Source organism: Myotis brandtii, unplaced genomic scaffold (assembly GCF_000412655.1).
Source record: "Myotis brandtii unplaced genomic scaffold, ASM41265v1 scaffold496, whole genome shotgun sequence".
In the NCBI taxonomy this organism is placed as follows: domain Eukaryota; kingdom Metazoa; phylum Chordata; class Mammalia; order Chiroptera; family Vespertilionidae; genus Myotis; species Myotis brandtii.
This window is the reverse complement of record NW_005368921.1, coordinates 318260-325572: the sequence shown is the minus strand read 5'-3', so window position 1 is coordinate 325572 and position 7313 is coordinate 318260.

Genomic DNA, 7313 nt, shown 5'->3' with positions numbered 1-7313 from the left:
ACTTTCTCTAAAAATCAATGGGAAAAATATCCTCCGGTGAGGATTTAAAAACAAACAAACAAACAAACAAACAAACAAACAAACAGACAAACAAAAAACCTCGGGTCTTCACAATCACACTATGATATAGAAGCCTATATTTTCTCCATTTTACAGATGAGCAAATGGAAGTCCAGACAATGTTAGAAACTTACTTAAAACCACAAACCTAGTAACAGAGAGTTTGGGCTCAAATCTAGGCCTGCCTAACTCCAGAGCCTATGCTCTTAATCACTAAGTTATCAACTGTCTTATAGGCTAGTTTATTCACCAGAACAACTGGCATGGTACCTTGCACATGCCAAGTGTTCAGCTAAATACTTATGGGATGAATGAGTAAATCCCACTTATAAAGACGGAGCCTGATTTGTCTAAAATAGGCAGCTAGTTTGATAAAGACAAGGACACTGGGACCAAGTCTTTTAGAAATCTTGGTTCCCAAGATTTGAAGAGCTTTTATCACCCACATTCATCCCACATTTGAGATTAGCTCAGCAACCTTCATCTTAAGGCAGGATAGTTTCAAACTGTCTGCCCATTGCTCATAGACCTAACCTTCCTCCCATACTCACTTTGCCCTCTCACCATATATATTTTTTTGCCTTAAGTCATTTACTCTACAGTTAACACTTAGAGATCGCTGTGTGTTGGGCATTTTGCAGTATGTAACATCTCAACTGACTATATAACAATTCTAGGAATAGTTGTTATTTAGTCATTGCAGATAGGGAACAAGAGCTCTGAGAGCTTAAATTACTTACCTAAGATCACACTATTAGTGAGTGGCGAACACAGAATTGTTACTTGGAGCCTGAGATTTCACCACACCTACTGTATCTCCAGTGAGGCCAACAACTTCACCCTACACTCTGGAAGACAAACTCCATCTGTTCAGTTTGAACAGGAGTATCTGAGTCCATTGGTCTTCTTCACTCTTGTCGATAACCTTTGAGATGCTCACACCACTTAGCTTATGGGAGAAATATTGCTATTTTCAAATAAAAAATGTTGTGTTTGCAATTAAAAATTTTAAGAAGTAATGCTTTCAACAATAAAGATACATAAAAAAGAAAAGTTAATCAATTTAGATAATTGAGCAACTTATCAAACTGCCTATTTGAATTATCTCATTTATGAATTGCCTATTCATATTCTTTCCCCTGCCCTCCAGAAGAAATAATGAAAGTAAAGTCATTTATGATGCTGCTTATGTATGACAGCTACAAGATTCAAGTGACAAGCAATAAGGTCTCAAAAAATTAATACTGGTTAAAGAGGATGGGAATATTTTTACATTTCACTGAAAATAAATGGACTACTAGAAATCTAAGCAGGGACATAGAGGAAAAAATTACAAAACCTAAAGCCAGTTACTTACTATTTCTTATTACCTAAACAACAGCATAAAATTAAAAGAAAACTGCACCTGTACTTTAATTGCTATCCTCAGTTAATGAAGTGCTCAAAAAACAAAATGCAATAAAAGAAGCTTCAAACTCCAAATGAAAAGTCTGCAAGGCTCAGATGAAAATGTGGACTGTTTCGGATTAAATTAATAAAAATAAAATTGGTTTTGTTCTTTATTGAATGGAATAAAAACTAAAACTCTATAACTATTAGACAGCTCCCCGTTTACCCCTCCCCAGGGCTATTTTAAAGCAGAAGGGCCCCCCTTCGATAAATCTTACTGAGACAAGCAGACGGATAAATTGATTAGCTAGTGGGCATGAGGATGGTTAACCTGAGGATAACTGGCTAGATGGACGAGGATGAACAAAGGTGTGGCTGGCTGGCTGCATGACTGGTCAGCCCAGAGAGCCCTGGATGCAGGAGGTGAGGGAGGGTCTGGAATAGAAAGCAGTTCATGAAAGTAGGTTTGGCACCTTGGGGGCAAGGGAGCTGGAATTCTGGAGCCTGGTGGGGGATGTGAGATGGGGAGAAAGATGGCCTTAATTGAATCAAGGAGATCTGGGGGAGCACAGCCAGACAATTTGCCTTTGTTTTTTCATATATATATATATATTTTGTCTGAAGTATTAGTGGGAGCTTTGGAACTTTGCATGGGGGGGAGGGAGGGGAGAGAGAGAGAGAGAGAGAGAGAGAGAGAGAGAGAGAGAGAGAGAATGGGGCATGCAGGTTGTTTCATCTGTGGCCTCTGAGATGTGGACCATTAACAGGAACCCGAGAAAGAATCTCCTAAGTTTTTATCAGACATTAACCATAGACAGTACGGAGGCACTAGTAGAGATGTGGGAACCCTCACCCGGCTCTTTTCTCCCATGACTAGGGAACAGGTATTGGCCCCAAGCCCATAGAAAGAGGTTTTAAGACTCTGAGTGGGCCCTGATCTGCCCTCTGTTCCCCAGCAGGGTCCAGCCTTGTCAGGGAAAGGCCAAGGCTGCCCAGCATTGTGTGGAGCACTTACCTGGGGGAGATGGAAATGGCCACCCTGCCTGGGCAGGGGCTGCTGGGCACAGGCGTGGGCTCTGCGGTTCCCTCCTCCTCTCTGGAAGTCTTGGCCTCTGAGGTGCCCACAATTATTCTCCGGCTGCTGTTGTGCCTCCACTCCCCGGGGACCTGGGAGGCCCTGACTTGTGGGGTTTCCCTGGGTAACTCTGAGCTGAGGTAATGTCATGGGCCAGGCAATCTGCCCATGTCCCCACTGCCTGCTGTCTCCTTTCTCCTCCCCTTAACCTCATTTTTCTTGGTGAACCTGTGTCTTCTCCCTTCCCTCACATCTGGTTCCTTTTCCCGGCTAACTTTTGTCTTCTCACTCATTGCAGGGTCTCTTTGGTCACAAATGGCATGAGATTTGAGGGTCTCCCTCCCTTATGTTTAGAATTTCACCATGGGTAATTGGTTCCTCTGCATGAAATCGTGGCTCCCTGTCCAATGTAGATGCTTCTGGAAACTTCTAGATGTTATAACAGTGAAGTATAATTTAGTCACCTTGATCTCCATGCCTGGTTTGCCTTTTAGATGAAAAGTGTTCCAGTGAAGACATTGCCTGGCAGGGAGGGCAGGATTCCCTTCAGTTGCCAGGTTCAGGTGACTGCATATGTACTTAGTGGGGTCCTTATACAGAGCTAAGCCTTCTGAATGTGTTTAGCCTGGAAGGGTGGGTGAAGTTTGGGGGTAGAACAGAGGTGTGAGTTGCAGTAGCCTGAGCCTTTCCCTCAACACCTGGTGCCCTCTTGTTGACATTTGCTGCCTCCACTTCTTATCTCCCATTTTCTTCATTTGTGCCTACAACTCCATTGATTCTCTCTTACAAGATCACTAACATTCCTGAGCTGTCAAACTTAATACTTTCCAGTTTTCATTCCTAATCTCTAAACTATCTTTGACAGATTTGATCCTTTTTTTTTTTTTAAATAATTGACTTTTTAGAGAGAGAGAAACGGAGAAGCGGGGAGAGAGAGAAGCACTGGTGTGAGAGAGAAACATCAATGGGCTGCCTCCTGCACTCTCTCTACCAGGGATTGAGGCCACAACTCAGGCATGTGCCCAGACCAGGAATTGAACCAGCAACCTTTCAGTGCATGGGATGACACCCAACCAACTGAGCCACACTGGCCAGGGAACCTCTCCTTCTTGAAACATTTTATTTTTTAGCTTCTGTAACTCTCAAACATACATCTTTGGCTCTGGCTTCTCCTTGTTAATCCAAGGAGATCCAATATTCCCCTGCCCTACTCATCCCAGGCCAGGAATCAGACAGCTAGAGACAGCCCCTACACCCAGCGCCCATTGGAATGATTCAAACTAGGAATCCTAAACCTGATTAGTGAGTGTCTTCCCTTAGATGTCTAGAGGCATCTCAAACTTATCATGTCCCCAATAGAACTCTTGTTCCTCTCCCAAGCTTCCTCATCACAGTAAGTTGCTACCCAGTTGCTCAGATTTTAGTTCATTTATTTTCTTACTACTCCACATTCAATTTCTGAGCAAATTCTGTCAGTTCTGCCTCAAATATTTAATCCCCCAAAACTACCTCTCATTATTGTTACTGCTAAAATCCTAGTTCAGCAAATTGTCTCTCAGCTGGGCCATTCCCATTCTCTACAATCCTGTCTCCACCCAGCCAGGGTGATATTCTCCAAATGTGAGTCAGATGATGTAATTTCCCTCCTTTTAAATGCCCCCATAGCTAAATAGCTTCTTATTATAAGTAGAATAAAACACAAAATTCTTCCCTTAATTTATACGACCCTCATGATTTGGCCCCTATGTATTAAGCATGGCTTTTTATTCTGATGTTTTGACATCTGGGGCTGCAGTGACCCTGATTAGACTTACCTGCAAGCATGTCTTTCATATACACACCAACCAATCCAGAGTCCATATCCTCAGCTGCCACCTTTGTTAGCTTCTGACACTCTGATCCAATATTCCCCTGCCCTACTCATCCCAGGCCAGGAATCAGACAGCTAGAGACAGCCCCTACACCCAGCGCCCATTGGAATGATTCAAACGAGCTAATCCTAAACCTGATTAGTCTGCTAACCCTGCTTTACCCATTCCAACCCATGAAAATCACAACAAAGGCTTTGCCCACATTACCCCTCGCTCCCTCTGCCTCCGCTCAGCCCTGGTGCTTTTCCGCGTGGATCTGCACGGTGTGGCAAGGCCCCCTCCTCTTGGGAACAGTGAGAAACAAACCATCTTTTCCGTGGCAATTGTCTCCTGCTCTGTTGTCCTCACCATGGTGGAATAATAATAAAATCTTCATTTTAAAAACACTCTGCTCGTGTCTTTCTTGTCCACAATGCTCCAGCCACACTGGCCTTCTGTTTCTTCCACAAACACAGTTCTTTTCTCCTGCTGTTTCCTCTGTCCAGAGGCTCTGACCCTAGATCTTCCCTCAGGTGCCTTCTCATTATTCAAATCTCCGCTCAAATTCCACCTCTTTAGAAAGGTGTTCTCAAAGTGCCCTAGACCGAGTAGCACCACACTCTGGCCACCTTATTCATATTCTTTATTGCATGCATCTCCATCAGAATTTAATGTCAGTTTTTTTGTTTGTGTAGTTAGTGCATGTCTCCCCGACTAGAAAGTACGCTTCATGCAGGCGAGGACTTTGCTGGGTTCATAGCTTCAGACTTAGAGGAGGAGCTGGGAAGAAGCTTAGCTGAGGCGCGTTGACGGGCATTACAGATTGCTCATTCAGTTCCAGTCCAAGACTTCCTGTCCCCTGGGGTCTGGAGGTTAGAAAGCTAAAGACTGTACTTATTCCCAAAACTTATTTATAGCTCAGGTTCTACTTGCGACCTAGTTTCCACCAAGCTGAAGTCTCTGTGTGAGATATGGAAGGCAGAAGAAATGAAGCAGAGGCTGTGCTCATTTTTTTTTCTTTTTTAAAAAAATTTTAAAAATATTTTTATTGATTTCAAAGAGGACGAGATGGAAACATCAATGATGAGAGAGAATCATTGATTGGCTGCCTCCTGCACACCCCACTCTTTGGATGGAGCCTGCAACCTGGGCATGTGCCCTTGACCGGAATCAAATCCAGGACCCTTCAGTCCACAGGCTGATGTTCTATCTGCTGAGGGCTGTGCTTATTTTGTTTCTGTTGTTTCTCCTGACAGATATAGTTGTGTGTGTGTGTGTGTGTGTGTGTGTGTGTGTGTGTGTGTCAGTGGTAGCAGGCGTCTCAAGCACTGTGGGTGTCAAGAGTCAGGGCCCGGAGCATCCATTTTGGCTGGCGTGAATAGAGGTGCAGGTGATGTGGTTGTGGAGCCAGAAGCCGGGCACTGACTTCCTAATGCCCTACCTTGTGATCTTGGCAGTGGTAGCAGATTCCTTGGCAGGTCTGATCTACAGTGTTGTTCTAAAACTTTTCTCAGAAGCTTAGCTGAGAATCTTCTCTTCCAGTCCTTCTATTAACATTGTATTGTAAGTACCTAATTTTCTGAATTAAACATTTCTGTTTAAATCCTGATAGATACACTGATACAGAATTTAGTATCAGAGATGGCTGCAAGGATGGGAATATAGGACTGATCATTTGATTTCACTGGGTTTAAGGACAGTGAGAAGCAAGGTTCCATCAGAGGATGGAAAAACTGGTCTGGTAGTCTTGGCTTTCAGTCATGAAACAGTGACATAAACGGTTATTTATTGTCCCCTGAAGTGCCACTGAATTATGGCTTCATAGCATAGTATTCTGGACACAGGAAGCAAATGACAGTGGGTTTGGGCCGCTTTTTATAACTGCTGTAGACAGCTCAAAGAAAGACATGGACAGGTTCAGGATTTTTAGGTTTCCAGCTACGCACTGAAAACTAGGGTCCTAAAGCAAAATAGGGCTTCTAGCTGATCCAGGCTGCAATGCAGCTCTGCCTTGCTTTTATGTCAAAGGGGATCTAAAGGTGTTACATCCCAGGAGAATTATAGTAGAGGCCTCAAAGGATTTAGAGAAAATCCATGCCCTCTTCAGCAAATAACAGTTGTACTTTTGAGAAATGACTCCTTGTTTGTTATTTGGTCCCTGGTAGAAGATGAACATCTGACCATGGGACACCAGGTGACCATACAGCCTGAGCTGCTCTCATGACCTAGGTGTTTTCTGATGGATAAAGTTGTATATCTCAGCGGCAATACTACTAATGAGAATACTGCCTTTTAGTGTGGTGTTTTGGAATTCTGCAGTAGCCCCTTTGCACAGATCATTAGATCCTTGCAACAACCCTCTGGGGAGGAGGGGCAGCTATTGGCCATTTTGTTATTCTCTTCTCTACTATTTGTACTTCTCAGACCCTTGTGATCAGCAACACTCAGCTGTTTTCTAAACTTCAGCACACAACTTGTTCTTTCATCTTTTCATGCACTTGCACATACTGTTCCTGTGGAACAGTCTCATTCATGTTATTAAAATCCTACTTACTCTTCAAGATTCAACTCAAATTCCATGTTTGCTATGAGACCCATCTTTATTTCTTTTGATTAGAAGTAATTACCTATGAAAGCTGAAAGGGAATTTTGAGGTTATATAGTCTTAGATGAATCATATAATCTTGAATATTTGAATATTTTTTACATTTGAGGTTTTGATTTCCTCTGATTATTAGAAATTTCTTTGTTATATTGAGCCATGATTTTTCTCCTTATCAATCTCACCCATTGCTTCTATTTTTAACTCTTGGGACTTTATTTTATTTTTTGTTAATACTCACTCAAGGATATTTTGTCCCATTGCTTTTCAGAGAAAGAGAGAGTGGAAGGGGAGGAGAGAGGGAAGGGGGAAGAGAGAGAAAGAGAGAAACATCAAT